Genomic DNA, 14,761 nt, shown 5'->3' with positions numbered 1-14,761 from the left:
CTCCTTCCTCACTATTTCTCTATTTCTTTTCCTATTCTCTTTCCATATCTCTTCCTCCTTCCTCTATTCTCTCTTATTTTTAAAATTGGCAAAAATTACATGTATAAACTATATCAAAATGCGTAGCTACCATCTTCAAAAACAGGGAAGGGAAGGAGGAAAAAAATTCAGGGCTGAATATCTTGTAAAAATGAATGTTTAAAAATTTTTCTTGACATGTAACTGGGGAAAAAATAAAATGCAAAATTTTTTGTTTCTTATCTCCTCCCTTATTGAAAAAAGAAAGAAAACAAAATCTTTGCAATAAATATGTGTAATTTAACAATATATATTACTATCCTGCCCATGACCAAACAATATGCTTCAGCTTGCATCCTTAGTCTGTCACTTCTCTCTCAGGAGGTCCTACCTCTCTTATTGTCAGTTATGCAGATGACACAAAACTTGGAGAGATGGCTAACATGCTGATGGGTAGAATCTGGATCCAAAGGGATCCTTGCAGGTTAAAATTATGAGATCTATGTAATCAGAAGGTACTGAATAAGACAATTTTGAAAGACTCAACAATCCTTGAAAATCCAATAAGATTCCAAAGGACTAATCATGAAGCATGCTACTTCTTGACAGAGAAGTGATGGCCCTGTGATGTGTATTATGAAGACATGGCCAATTCAGGCATCTGTTTTACTTTACTCTACATATTTGTTGCAAGAGTTTGAGGGTTTTTTTTAAATTGGGGATTAGGAGGTAGGAATAACAAAAAATTAAATTTCTGCTCATTGAAAAAAATTAATCTACTTTTTTGAATGTCTAAGTAAAGATAAATGTAAAAATACTCCTTGTGGGTTCAAAAAATTAATTTCATAAATTCAAAATGGGAAAAATATGACTCGTTTGTGTTAAAAAGATCTGAGGGTTTTACTGGATTACAAACTCAAAATTAGGCAATTATGTGGGAGACAGCATAGTATCACTGAATGCTAGAATTGGATAATTTAATCTTACCAGGAAACATATGCTAAATTTAATCTTTTGAATTAAACAGTGTTTTCTGAAAACTTAGAAAACTATGCAATCTTAGATTACATTAAGACAGAGGTTGGATTGAGGAAATTGTGATTCTGCTGTCTAGAACTCTGGTCAGAATACATCAAAGCACAATGGGGTTCTGGAGGTCACATTTTTGGAGGCACATTTGAAAGTGTCAGAGAAGAAAGACCAATATGATAAGGGGCATGTAGATTATATTCTATGAGCTTCATCTGAAGGATATGGGAATGTTTAGCTTCAAGAAAAAGAGTTTGGGCTGATATTAAATCACCCTCATATCCTCAATATTTTGAAGGACTGCCATGAGAAAGAGATTCAACTTGTTTTTCTAGGAATTAATGGGCAGAGGTAGAAACAATGGGAACAAGTTTCTGAGAAAGAAATTTCTGACTCTTTGTAAAACTTCTGGGGTTCTCTGGTCCATTTGTATAGCATATGCTCTTAGCTCTTGCTAGCTTCTATGAGGTTCTCTGGCCCCTTCCTATGGAATATGTGCTCTTAGCTCTTGCTAACTAATTAATCTACTAATCTTTTTGAGAATCATTTCCTCCATTTGGACTTCAAGGGCAAAGGGTGATACTTCCTAACTTATATGAACTATGGGCTATCTTGGCAATAGTTGAGTTTCCTATCACTAGAAGTTTTCAATTACACCCAGAACTATCTCTTATCAGGGAGATTGTAAAGAAAAAAATGATGTAACATTAGGGTTGAATTAGCCCTCTTTCGTACCTGACATTTCGGTTTTAAATTCTGTGATTCTCCATCTTTCTTCCTACACTATTTCCTATTCTCCCTCCCCCTTATTTTTTCACTTAACAGCATTTTTTCCCAATCATATGTAAAGATAGTTTTCAACATTAATTTCTATAAGATTCTGAGTTCCAAATTTTTCTCCCTCCTTCCTTTTATTCCCCCTTCCCCAATCCAACATAGGCTATAAATGTACCATCATGTTAAACATATTTTCATATTAGTCTCATTGTGAAAGAAAAATCAGAACAAAAGGAAAAAAAAAAAACATGATAAGAAAATTTAAATGAAAATAGAATGCTTTGATCTGCATTCAGACTCCATAGTTCTCTTCTCAATGTGGATGGCATTTTCTATCACAAGTCTTTTGGAACTGTCTTGGATTGTTGGATTGCTTGGGAAGAGTTAAGTCTATCATGACTGATCACTTTGCACCAATTCATGTAATTCTTTCCAGGTTTTTCTAAAATCATCCTACTCACCATTTCTTATAGCTCCATAGTATTTTATTAAAATTATATACTATAGCCTGTTTAACCATTCCTCAATTTATGGGCATTCCCTCAATTTCTAATTTTTTACTCCACAAAAAGAACTGCTATACATATTTTTTGTGCATATGGGTTCTTTTCCCTTTCTTATGCTCTCTGTGGGTATTCATGGTATTACTGGATTACAATGCATAGTTTTATAGCCATTTGAGCATATTTCCAAATTATAGTCCAGCATGGTAGGTTCAGTTCACAACTATACCAAATTACCAAGTACACATTAATGTTCTGGTTTTCCCACATCTCCTCCAATATTTATCATTTTCTTTTTTGGTCATATTAGCCAGTCTCTAGGTAGGGGGAAACCTCAGAATTGTTTTAATTTGCATTTCTCTAATAGTGATTCAGAGGATTTTTTAAATTTGACTCTAGATAGCTTTAATTTCTTCATCTGAAAATTGCCTGTTCATACCATTTATCTATTTATTAATTGAGGAATACTTTGTATTCTTAAAAATCTGACTCAGTTCTCTATATATTTTAGAAATGAGAGCTTTATCAAAAACACTGTCTATAAAAATTGTTTCCTTGCTTTCTGCTTCCCTTTTAATTTTGGTTGCATTAGTATAGTTTGTGCAAAACTATTTTAATTTAATGTAATCAAAATTGTCCATTTTGTATTTCATAATGTTCCCTATTTCTTGTTTGGTCATAAATTCTTCTCTTCTCCAAAAATCTGACAGCTAAACTATTCTTTGCTCTCCTAATTTGCTTCTACTGTCACCTTTCATGTATAAATCGTGTACTTATTTTGACCTTATCTTAGTATAGGGTATGATAAGTTAATCTATACCTAATCTTTGCCATACTGTTTTCCAGTTTTCCCAGAAGTTTTTTCAAATAATGAGTTCTTATCCCAGAAGCTGGAGTATTTGGGTTTATCAAATAGTTGATTACTTCAGTTATTTACTACTATGTCTTATATACCTAACCTATTTCTTTGATTTACCACTCATTTCTTAGCCAGTAACAAATTGTTTTGATGATTACCACTTTATAATACAGTTTTAAATCTGGTTCAGCTAAATCATCTTCCTTTGAAGTTTTTCATTAATTCCCTTGATATTCTTGACTTTTTGTTCTTCAAGATGAATTTTGGTTTTTTTTCCTAAATCTATAAAATAAATTTTTTGATAATTTGTTATGGCACTGAATAGTTAAATTAACTTAAGTAGAACTATAATTCTTATCATATTAGTTTGGGTTATCCATGAGCTATAGATATTTTTTCAGTTGTCTAGATCTGACTTTATTAGTATGAAAAGTGTTTTGTAAATGTATTTATATTGTTCCTGGATTTGTTTTGGCAGGTAGACTCCCAAATATTTTATATTATCTACAGTTATTTTAAATGGAATTTTTCTTTCTGTGTCTTGCTGCTAAACTTTATTGGTAATATATAGAAATGCTGATAATTTGTGTGGGTTTGTTTTATATCCTACAACTTTGCTAAAGTTGTTACTTCTTCAAAATTACTACTTTAAATAGATTTTTTAGTTGATTTTCTAGAATTCTCTAAATATACTACCAAAGCAGCTTCAAAGAGTGATAGTTTTATTTCCTCAGTGCCTATTCTAATTACTTCAATTTCTTTTTCTTCTCTTATTGCTGAAGTTAACATTTCTAGTACGATACTGAATAACAGTGGTGATGATGGGCAAACTTGTTTAACCCCTGATCTTATTGGGAATGCATCTAGTTTATCCCCATTACCTATAATACTTGCTGATAGTTTTAGATATATACTGCTTGACATTTTAAGGGAAACACCATTTATTCCTATACTCTTTTTAGTGTTTTTAATAGGAATGGGTGCTGTATTTTTTTCAAAAGTTTTTTCTGCATCTTTTGAGATAAAAATAGAATTTTTGTTGTTGATATGGTTGATTATACTGATAATTTTCCTAATATTGAACCAGCCTAACTATGGAATAAATCCCATCTGGTCATAATGTATTATACTGGTGATAAATTGTTGAAATATCTTTGCTAATATTTTATTTTAAAATTTTACAACAACATTCCTTAGGGAAATTGGTCTATAATGTTCTTTTTCTGTTTTGGTTCTTCATGGTTTAGGTATCGGCACCATATCTATGTCATAAAAAAGGGGGGGGGGGAATCCTTCTATTTTTCTAAATAATTTATATATAAAATAATAATAATTTAATTGATTGCTTAGAATTAATAGAACATAATAATAATAATAATAATAATAATAATAATAATAATAATAACTCCCAAATAATATATAGGAATTAATTGCTCTTTAAATGTTTGGTAGAATTCACTTATAAATCTATCTGGCTCTGGAGATTTTTTCTTAGGAAGTTCATTGCTGGCTTGTTGAATTTCTTTTTCTTAAATGGGATTATTTAAGTATTTAATTTCCTCTTCTGTTAATCTGGGCAGTTTATATTTTCATAAGTACTCATTCATTTCACTTATATTGGCAGATTTATTGGCATACAATTAGGCAAAATAACTGAATTATTGCTTTAATTTCATCTTAATTTCAACTTTACCCTTTTCATTTTTAATATTGGTAATTTGGTTTTTACCTTTCTTTTTCTTAATGAAATTTAACTAAGAGTTTGCCTATTTTGTTGTTTTTTCCCATAAAACCAATCCTTAGTTTTATTTATTAATTCAAAAGTTTTCTTACTTTCTATTTTATTAATCTTTCATTTGATTTTTCAAAATTTCTAATTTGGTATTCAATTAGGAATTTTTAATTTGTTCTTTTTCTACTTTTCTTAGTTGCATGTTCATTCATTGATTTTCTCTTTCTCTATTTTTATTCATACAAGCATTTAGAGATATAAAATTTCCCCTAAGAACTGCTTTGGTTGCATCCTATAAGTTTTGGTATATTGTCTCATTATTGCTATTCTCTTTGATGAAATTATTGATTGTTTATAGGATTTGTGGTTTGACCTACTCATTCTTAGGATTAGATTATTTAATTTCCAATAAAATTTTAGTCTATTTATTTTCCATGACTCTTTATCATAATTTTTATTGCATCATGATCTGAAAAGGATAAATTTATTATTTCTGCCTTTCTGTTTTTTTTTATTATGAGGTTTTATGCCCTAATATATATGGTCACTTTTTGTGTAGATGCTACATACCACTGGGGGAAAAAAGATATATTTCTTTTTATCTTCATTCAATTGTCTCCAGAGATTTATCATATCATATCTAACTTTTCTAGAATTCCATTCACCTTTTTAACTTTTTTTCTTGTTCTGTGGTTTGCTTTATCTAGTCCTGAAAGAGGGAGGTTGAGGTCCCCCACTAGTCTAATTTTGCTGTCTATTTCTTCCTGGAATTAATTTCTCCTTTAAAAATTTAGATGCTATACCACAGTGCACATATGTTTAGTATTGATATTGTTTATGGTATCTTTAGCAAGGTGTAGTTTCCTTTGTTACTGCTTTTAATTAAATCTATTTTTGCTTTTGCTTAAAAGTCTGTGTTTTTTTTTTACTTCAGCTGAAACATAATATATTCTGCTCCAGCCTTTTAATTTTATTCTGTGTATATCTCTCTACTTTAAATATGTTTCTTGTAAAGAACATATTGTACAATTCTGGTTTTTAATCCACTTTGCTATTCACTTCTGTTTTATGTGAGAATTTATCCCATCCACATTCACAATTATGATTACTGTATATTTTCCTCCATTCTATTTTTCTGTTTATACTTTTCTCCTTTCACCCTGTTCCTCCTCACCAATGTTTTGCTTTTGACTTCTTCCTCCCTCAATCTGTCCTTCCTTCTATCAGCTCTGCCTTCTCTTTTTCCCCAAAAAAATTAAGCAGAAGTTTCAAGATACATTTATTGTTCTATAGTCAAAAAAAACATTCCTTTTCCTTCCCACTAAGCCTTTCCTTGAAACATATCTAAAATTAAATAATTAAACAACTCAGAAAAACCAACCAAGGCATCAGCTGAGTCTAACTAAATATCCCCCATTTCACATCCACAATTCTCCATCTCTCTAATGAAAAGAAGGAGATCCATTTTCTCATCTCTTCTCCAAAGTCTGGAATGGTCAACACCATTACATTGAATTTTTATTATTTTCATTATCTAATTTAACATTCTTCCCAATTACATTGTTGTAATTACTGTGTACATACTGTTTTCCAGATTGTGCTTCTTTCAGTTGTTATCAGTTCATAAAAGTCTTCCAAGGTTTCTGTCATTGTTTCTTAGGCTGTTAACATTCAATTCAGAGTAAGTGTAAATAGCAATTGTCTCCTTATGGCCAGAAACTGTGAGGGTTTTCCTCCCAGGTTGATTTTTTTTTTTTTTGACTAAGTAAAAAGGGCCGTTTTCTGTCTCATTTCTTAACTAGCCTTACCTACTGATTGGGTATTGCCTCAGTCAAACTAAGATTTATTAAAGACCTAAATTTTAAAAGACCAAAATCTCCCACTGGGCCATGTCCATTTATTTTGAGCTACATCTGGACCCAGAAGGATCTGGAGGAGAAAGTGAGGGTAGTGACCTTGCACAGCCCTCTCTCACTTAAATTCAATTCACTTGCATGTCATGGTGTCATCTCCCTAATGTCATGATCATCTTTAGAAGATAGAATAACAACAATCTTCATGTACCAACAATCACCAAAATACCTCTTTTATTCATAAGTAAATAGAAATACCTATATTTACTTATTTCATAAGTAAATAGAAATGTAAATACTTATAGGAAATATAAGTAAAGATACTTTATATATGTATATAAATATTTATATTTATTTATAAACTTATTTATAACTTTATAATATATATTATATTTGTATATGTTTATATTTATTTACAAACTTATTTATAACTTTATAACGTATATATTTATAACTTACATAGAATTATTTCAGTCAATTCAGATTCAATTCAGTCCTTTCTTACTCTTTGTGACTCCACTTGGAGTTTTCTTGGCAAAGACACTGGAGCGGTTGGCCATTTCCTTCTCCAACTCATTTTATAGGTGATGAAACTGAGGCAAACAGGGTAAAATGACTTGGCCAGGGTCACATAGCTAGTAAATATCTGAGGCCAGATATGAACTCAGAAAGATGAGTTTTACTGATTTCAGGCCATTCACTAGACTCACTGCACCTCTTAGCTACCCCTATATATAGTTATAGGTATAGAGAGAAATTAGAAATGGATGTACTCAAGATAAAATAACATCTGATCCTAGAAACCATAGGAAACCACTAGAGTTTATTGAGGAGGGAGGTATACACAGTCAGACCTGCGCATTTTGGAAAAACCATCATGGCTAATGTGTGGAAGGTGCCTGGAACAGGTAGGGGTTTGAGGCAGGGAGACAAATTAGGAGGCTGTTATAACAATCCAGGTAACAGGTAATGAGGACCTGAACTAGGGGGTATTCACAGAGAAGGGACAGATGGGAAAGGTGGTGTGGAGGTAGAATCCAGACTTGCTAAGTGATTGCATATGGAGGGGGAGGAGAATGGCAATTGAGGATGACCCCAAGGTTGCAACCTGGGATAGAGGTGGTGCCCTCAGCAACAATGGGAAAGTTTGTGAGAGTGATTAGTTTGGGGTTGGGGAGGAGGAATGATCTGCAATGCAGAGCACAAACCCCTGATGTCTGCCCCTTCCTGTAGGGCTCAGGGTTTCCGGGAAAACCAAGAAGGGGGGAAGCTCTGACCTGGGGAAGTTACCTGGGGCAAGTTTTAGGGGTACCTGATACTCAGAGTCTGTCATAGCAAGGATACCTGTCAGCAGTACCTGCTTAGACACTTTGAGGTATCTGGGGTACCTGGGGCTCAGAGCTTGTCATATCAGGGGTACCTAGGGCTGGTATTAGGTGTCTCTAGGGCTTCTCAGAGCCTGTCATGCCAAGGGTACATGCCAGAGTACCTGCTTAGATTCTTTGAGGTACCTGGAATCCAGAGCCTGTCCTGCCAAGGGTATCTGCTTTAGCCACAAATAACCTGGGGAGAGAGAGTTGAAATAACCTGCATAGAAGGAAGAGATGGGAATGAATTTCCTCATAGCATCTGCCACTCTAAGTACCTGTTCTAAGGGCTATATGGCTGGGGCAGCAGGGTGGCAGTTAGGACTTTCCATAGAGGAATAAGAAAAGTTGGGGACTAAGAGTAAGTATGATTATATTGGAGACAGACTCCATGATTGCCTGTCAATGGAGAGTGAGATAAAAACCACCATTCTACCCTCTGATTGGTTGATCCTATATGCTTTGGGTTCAAGAACCTGCCCCCACTTTGGAGTCCACTCCTCTCCAAGCCAATAAACCGCTTGAAAATTTCTCTCATTTGTATTTTAGAACTCATTTTTGTTCAGCTTCCTTTAGATTCCAGGAAAAGATGAAGTTGCTTTATCTCTGGCACATAATTTCCGTTCTGAAAATGTTTGAGAAGTCATGGGGTTTGGGGAAGATGTCCTGGTCACTATCTTGTTGTTCATGTTATTAGGTCAGGAAGCTCCCAGCAACAAAGTTTCCTCCACTGATGTAGATCAGATAGCCCTAGTGAATTATTCCTGAGACACAGGTTAGATAGACACAGAGCCTAGATATATCTGGGACACGTCTTGAACCAGGTTAGGACACTGAGGTCACCATTCTTGATTCCACGGCACCTTGGCGTTGAACCAATAGTTGCCAAATGAATTAATAAATACCATAATATAATTTAAGTTCCATAGAGCAGGAAATGATTCTTTTTTTTTTCTCAGCATCTCTGGAGCCCTCCAGAGTGTCAGGTGCTTAATAAGTGTCTGTTTAATTTAGTGGAATTACAAAGTAGATTTTGCTTTCTTCCTGATACTCATAGAGAGTATATGCCATAGCATGGCATATAAAGAGACCTGAAGTGAAGAGAAAAAGATCAGTATAACCTAGGAAAAAGAACTAAAATGCCCAAAAATTTGGGGGAGGGGAGAGAAGGAGGCTCTTTTTTCTGAGAAAGTGGCTAGACTTCCTACAAGAGCTAAAACTAAGGTTGCACAATGAAGCTCTGATTCAGGGTGATAATATTCAAAGGGTGAAGATACTTAAAATAATGATTTTGCAAGCTATGTAATCTTAAAATTTGTTATATATACATTCTGACATCATTCTCAAGTTTTCATCTAATTAAGTTAGCTGAATTAACTAATAGAAAATTGTTAGCAAGGATAATTAAATTAGAATGCTACCAAATAGGGTACTCTTGCCCCATGGTAACAAAGCAAATAGATTCCTCCTCCAGCTGATCCACTCTACTCCTTCCTGATCATTAGTCTCACAGTGTCCCAGAGACTCTGGATCTTCTACTTTCACAGGATCAAGTCTCTGCCCCTATGAAGTGGTATTACTGGATTCTTGTCTTTTTTTAAATTTTCAATAGTATTTTATTTTGCAAATACATGTAAAGATAGTTTTCAACATTTGTTTTTATAAGACTTTGTGTTCTAAATTTTCCTCCCTCCCTCCCTTACTTCCTCCTCCCCAAGATATCAAGTATCTGATATAGATTAAATATGTGTAATTCCTTTCAACATATTTCCATATTTGTTATGTTGTGCAGGAAAAATCAGTCCAAAAAGAAAAAAAAAGAAAAAGAAAACAAATAAAAAGTGAAAATACTATGCTTCCATCCATAGTTTTCATAGTTCTCTCTCTGGGTGCAGATGGTTTCTCCACTGGGATCCATCTATTGAAATTTAGACTCTAGATTGTTTACCTGAGGATCCATTTCATGCTGGTTGCCTCAGTTATCAAATTTCTTTCTTCAATTATGCTTCTTTTTCCCATTTTCCCTTTTCCCCTATTGTTTCCCCTGAAGTACCAGTCAGCAGCATGAGAAATATAGTATTAAAAAAAAAAAAAAAGAGTACCAACTTTGTAGTGAAAAGACCAGAATCCCAATTCTGATTCTTCCTTAGTACTCCTTGTGTGCTCTGGGACAGAATCATTTCACTCAGTTTTCTCATCTGTAAAACAAATGGGTAGGATTAGATGGTCTCAGAAGCCCCATCTAACTTTGATATTCCATGAAAGCGTTTTGTAATTGTGTTCATGTAGCCTCTGAGTTTGCCTTGGCAGATAGATTCCCAAATATTTTCTATAGTCTGCAGTTATTTCCAATAGTTTTTTATTTTTCCAATACATGTAAAGATGATTTTTAGCATTTACTTTTACAAAACTTTGTATTCCAAATTTTTCTCCCTCCCTTTTCCTTTACCCTTAGATGGTAAGTAATCCAATATAGATTAAACATGTGTAGGTCTTCTAAACGTATTTCCATATTTGTCATTCTGTGCAAGAAAAATCAGATCAAAAGGTGAAAGGAAAAAAAAAAAAACAGAAAAAAAGACAACAAGCAAACAACAAGAACCACCACAAAAAAAGGTGAAAATAGTACACTTTGATCCACATAAAATCCCCATAGTTCTCTCTCTGGATTCCAATGGCTCTTTTCATCACAAATCTATTGGAATTGCCTTGAATCTCCTCATTGTTGAAAAGAGCCACTTCCATCACATTTGATCACTACATAATCTTCTTATTGATCTTGTTCTCCTGGTTCTACTCACTTCATTTAGCCTTAGTTTACATAAAACTTTCCAGACTTTTCTGAAGCCAGCCTGCTCATCATTTCTTATAGGACAATAATATTCCATGACATTCATATTTTATTCTATTACACTAATACACCATAACTTATTCAGCCATTCCCCAACTGATGGCCACCTCTCAATTTCCTGTTCCTTGCAGTTATTTTAAATGGAATTTATATACATATATATATTTGCTGCTGGGTTTTGTTGATAATATGTAGAAATACTAGTGATTTGTGTGGATTTATTTTCTATCCTGTAATTTTGCTAAAGTTGTTAATTATTTCAACTAATTTTTTTTAGTTGCTTCTCTGGGATTCTCTAATTACATCATATTATCTGCAAAGAATGAAAGCTTTATTATCTCCTTGCCTATTCTAATTCCTTCCATTTCTTTTTTCTTCTCTTATTGTTATAATGAGCATTTCTATTACAAAATATTGAATAATAGTGGTGACAATAAATATCCTTGCTTTACCCTTAATCTTATTAGGAAGTCTTCTTAGTTATTTCCATCGTAGATAATACTTGCTGTTCATTTTAGGTAAACACAACTTATTATTTTAAGAAAATCTTCATTCTTATATTTTCTAGAGTTTTTTAAATAGAAATGAATATTGTATTTTTTCAAAAGCTTTTTCTGCAACAGTTGAGATATTATATGATTTTTGTTTATTTTGTTATTGATATTGGCAATTCTGCTGATACTTTGCCTAAGATTGAACCATCTCTGCATTTCTGGTCCCCATCTTTCCACAAGATTATTTATTATACAATTATTTTATGTTTATATATAATAATTATTACATAATTATTATTTTATTAATTATTATTATACAATTATTTATATTATATATTCTATAATATTGACTATCATCTTTTGTCATTTTTGCCAGTTTACTAGTAAAACCTCAGTATTGGGGTTTGTTTTGTTTCCCTTTTTAGTCATCTGACATTTATCTATTGAGGAATAGCTTTTGGTTTTATATTTCTTTTAGTTGTCTATATATCTTAGAAATAAAATCCTTCTCTAAGAAATTTAATAAACATATTTGTTTCTAATAAGTCATTTCCCTTTCTATATTAGGGGCATAAATTTTGTTGGAGTCAAAGCTTTTCAATTTCCTATAATGAAAACTATCTACTTTCTTTTGTAACTATTGCTTCTATTCTTTGGCTGAGACTTCATGTTCTACCTAGATCTTGAATGAAACGTGATTCGTTTCTTCTCTAAATTTTTCATGAGTTGATCGCTAATATGCAGATCATCTAACTGTTCTAGATGTATTGGGAACTAGGATATAAGGTCTTAGTCTAAGCCTAATTTCTGCCAAACTGCTTTCCAATTTTCCCAGCAATTATTCTTAAGTAGGGAATTTTTTTCATTAAGTAATTGTGTTTTCTGGTTCATTGAATACAGGATTATTGAGTTCCATTTTTCGGATTCTCTCTCATCTAATCCATCCCATAGATCAACTTTTCTAATTTTTTTAACCAATGCCAAATGTTTTGAATGCTTACTGCTTTATAATGTAGTTTGATATCTACAAGGTGCTAAGAATCAGGATACAAAAATAAAAAATAGACAAATCCTTGCCTTCCAAAAACTCAAAGGATATGAAGAGTTTTGTATCTCCTATTTCACAATTCTATTTGCTTTTGAGAAAAATCTTTATAATCTTTTTCTCAAAAAAAAATTGATAGCTTTTGTTTTTATATTATCTTTATTTCCCAATATATTCTTTCATAATTTCCCTCCTAATAAACCAGGAATCAAAGAATAAAAAGGAGGGGAAAAATTGGCAGAATTAACATGTGAACCAAGTCTATTGTCCCCATTGCTATTTAAAAAAAAAAAAGAAAAAGAAAAAGTTTTTACCCCTTCAAATGCTTCCAGGTCTTTTGCCTCTCTCTCTCTTTAACTGTCATTTTTCTGTCACCTGGAGTGAATGGGTTCTGAGGGTCACAAGACCTGAGTTCAAATCCTAGTTCTTTTAGGTACTCTCTATGTTCTTGGGTTAGAACTAGATAATCTATCTGTATTACTTCCCTTTCCTGTATTTATAGTTCATCTGGTACTGCTTTCTTTGTATGGTAGAATTCATAGAAACTTTCCAATGTTTCTCTGAATTCTTCCAAATTCAAGCCATTTTTTTTCACAGCTGTTTCATTATCTATAAAGAGATTGGATCAGATCTCTCTAATCACCCTTCCTGTTCTAGGCTAAGATTACTACCTCTGGCTCCCTCCCCAAATAGTTCCTGATTGTGATCAGAGCAAAAATCTGACTATTAATAAAACCCTCCAAAAATCTGTCAATTGAATAAAAGAAGCTGAATAAGTAGTTCAAGGAAGAAAGATCATCTGCTCCAGGACTTTGCTCGGTGCTGTTTGGTATGATGGCTGCTTATACACAAAGTTTCCTGATATGTGCATGTCGGGGATTGGCTTACTTACAGAGTTTGCGGGATCCTTTCCTTTGGGACATGAAAATGATCACAATACAAGTACGGGTGATAGCTATGTAACTGAATTCTAAGTGCTACCTTAGAAACTGGGAGAAGAAAAAAAAAGCCATTATTTATTTCCAAGGATTGTATTGAAAAAAGATATGTATGTTTTTTTCAAATGAGCAGCCAGGCAAGACATTGAATAGAATATGGGAACTGGAGACAGGAAGATCTGAATCCAAATCCTGCTTTATAATTTAACTGTCCGTCTATCCCTGGGCAAGTCACAATTACTCTCTGCCTCAGTTTCCTCAACTGTAAAATGAGAATAATAACATCAACCTCGCTTAATTTTTCTGCACCTCTATTTCTTCATCTATAAAATGGGGATGATGATAGTACTTATTTCATAGGACTGCTGGGAGGCTCAAATGAGATGCAAAACTTTAAAGGGCTGCGTAAACGCTTAGTAATGTTCTTATAATTTAAAATGTGAGTTATTGTGAATTGTCTGTTGAGGGAGCGAACAGGCAGGAGAAAACAAGCATAATAGAAAGCCTTGAGCATGGTGGACTCAAAAGAAATGAAGGAGAAGGCAGCATAAACAGGTGAGGCAGGCAGCTAAACCTCTCATTTCTTTGAGGCTCAAAATCTCACACCTAAATGACAGAATCCTTGAATGCTCACACCAGAAAGGACCTTAGACACTTCTGGGTCCAATGCCTTCATTTTTAGGAGTTTTTTTTATTTTTTTATTTCATTTTACCTCACAAACATTTATTTTTCTCTCTCTCCCACCCCCGTAATGGAAAAAAGAGAAAGACCCAAGTTGTTTATTTTATGAGTATTTTGATCGCTTTATTTAAACAAACCCAGATTGCTTTCCAATGCATGTGTGCCTGTCTTCCCACAATCCTACCAACATTATTTCCCACATTTTAACATCTTTCCCATTTTTCAGGATATTAGGTAAAATCCAGGATTGTTTTCATTTACACTTCTCTTATTATTAGAAATGCTTTTTTTTTTCATGTGGTTTTGAATATTTAGCAGTTCTTTTAAGAACTATTTATTCATATCTTTTGATCACTTATTTATTGGGAATGGCTTTTGGGTGTGCATGTGTGTGTGTGTACATATTGTTGTTCATCCTTCATTTTCAAAAAGGGCTGATAACATCACAATGAAGGGATCAGGATACAATGTGTTTGGGTGTGACTGGCAGTCCTATAATATGAGTTCAGAAGGCTTTACTATAGGTCAAGAACAAGTATCCATTAGAACATTTGGGATGAAAATGTCTCTAGATTTATGCAGCTCACATTTCCTTTTTGCTACTTTGATTCTG

Source organism: Antechinus flavipes, chromosome 4 (genome assembly GCF_016432865.1).
Source record: "Antechinus flavipes isolate AdamAnt ecotype Samford, QLD, Australia chromosome 4, AdamAnt_v2, whole genome shotgun sequence".
Classification (NCBI taxonomy): domain Eukaryota; kingdom Metazoa; phylum Chordata; class Mammalia; order Dasyuromorphia; family Dasyuridae; genus Antechinus; species Antechinus flavipes.
The sequence above is the reverse complement of the archived record's forward strand: the minus strand, read 5'-3'. Positions refer to the sequence as shown.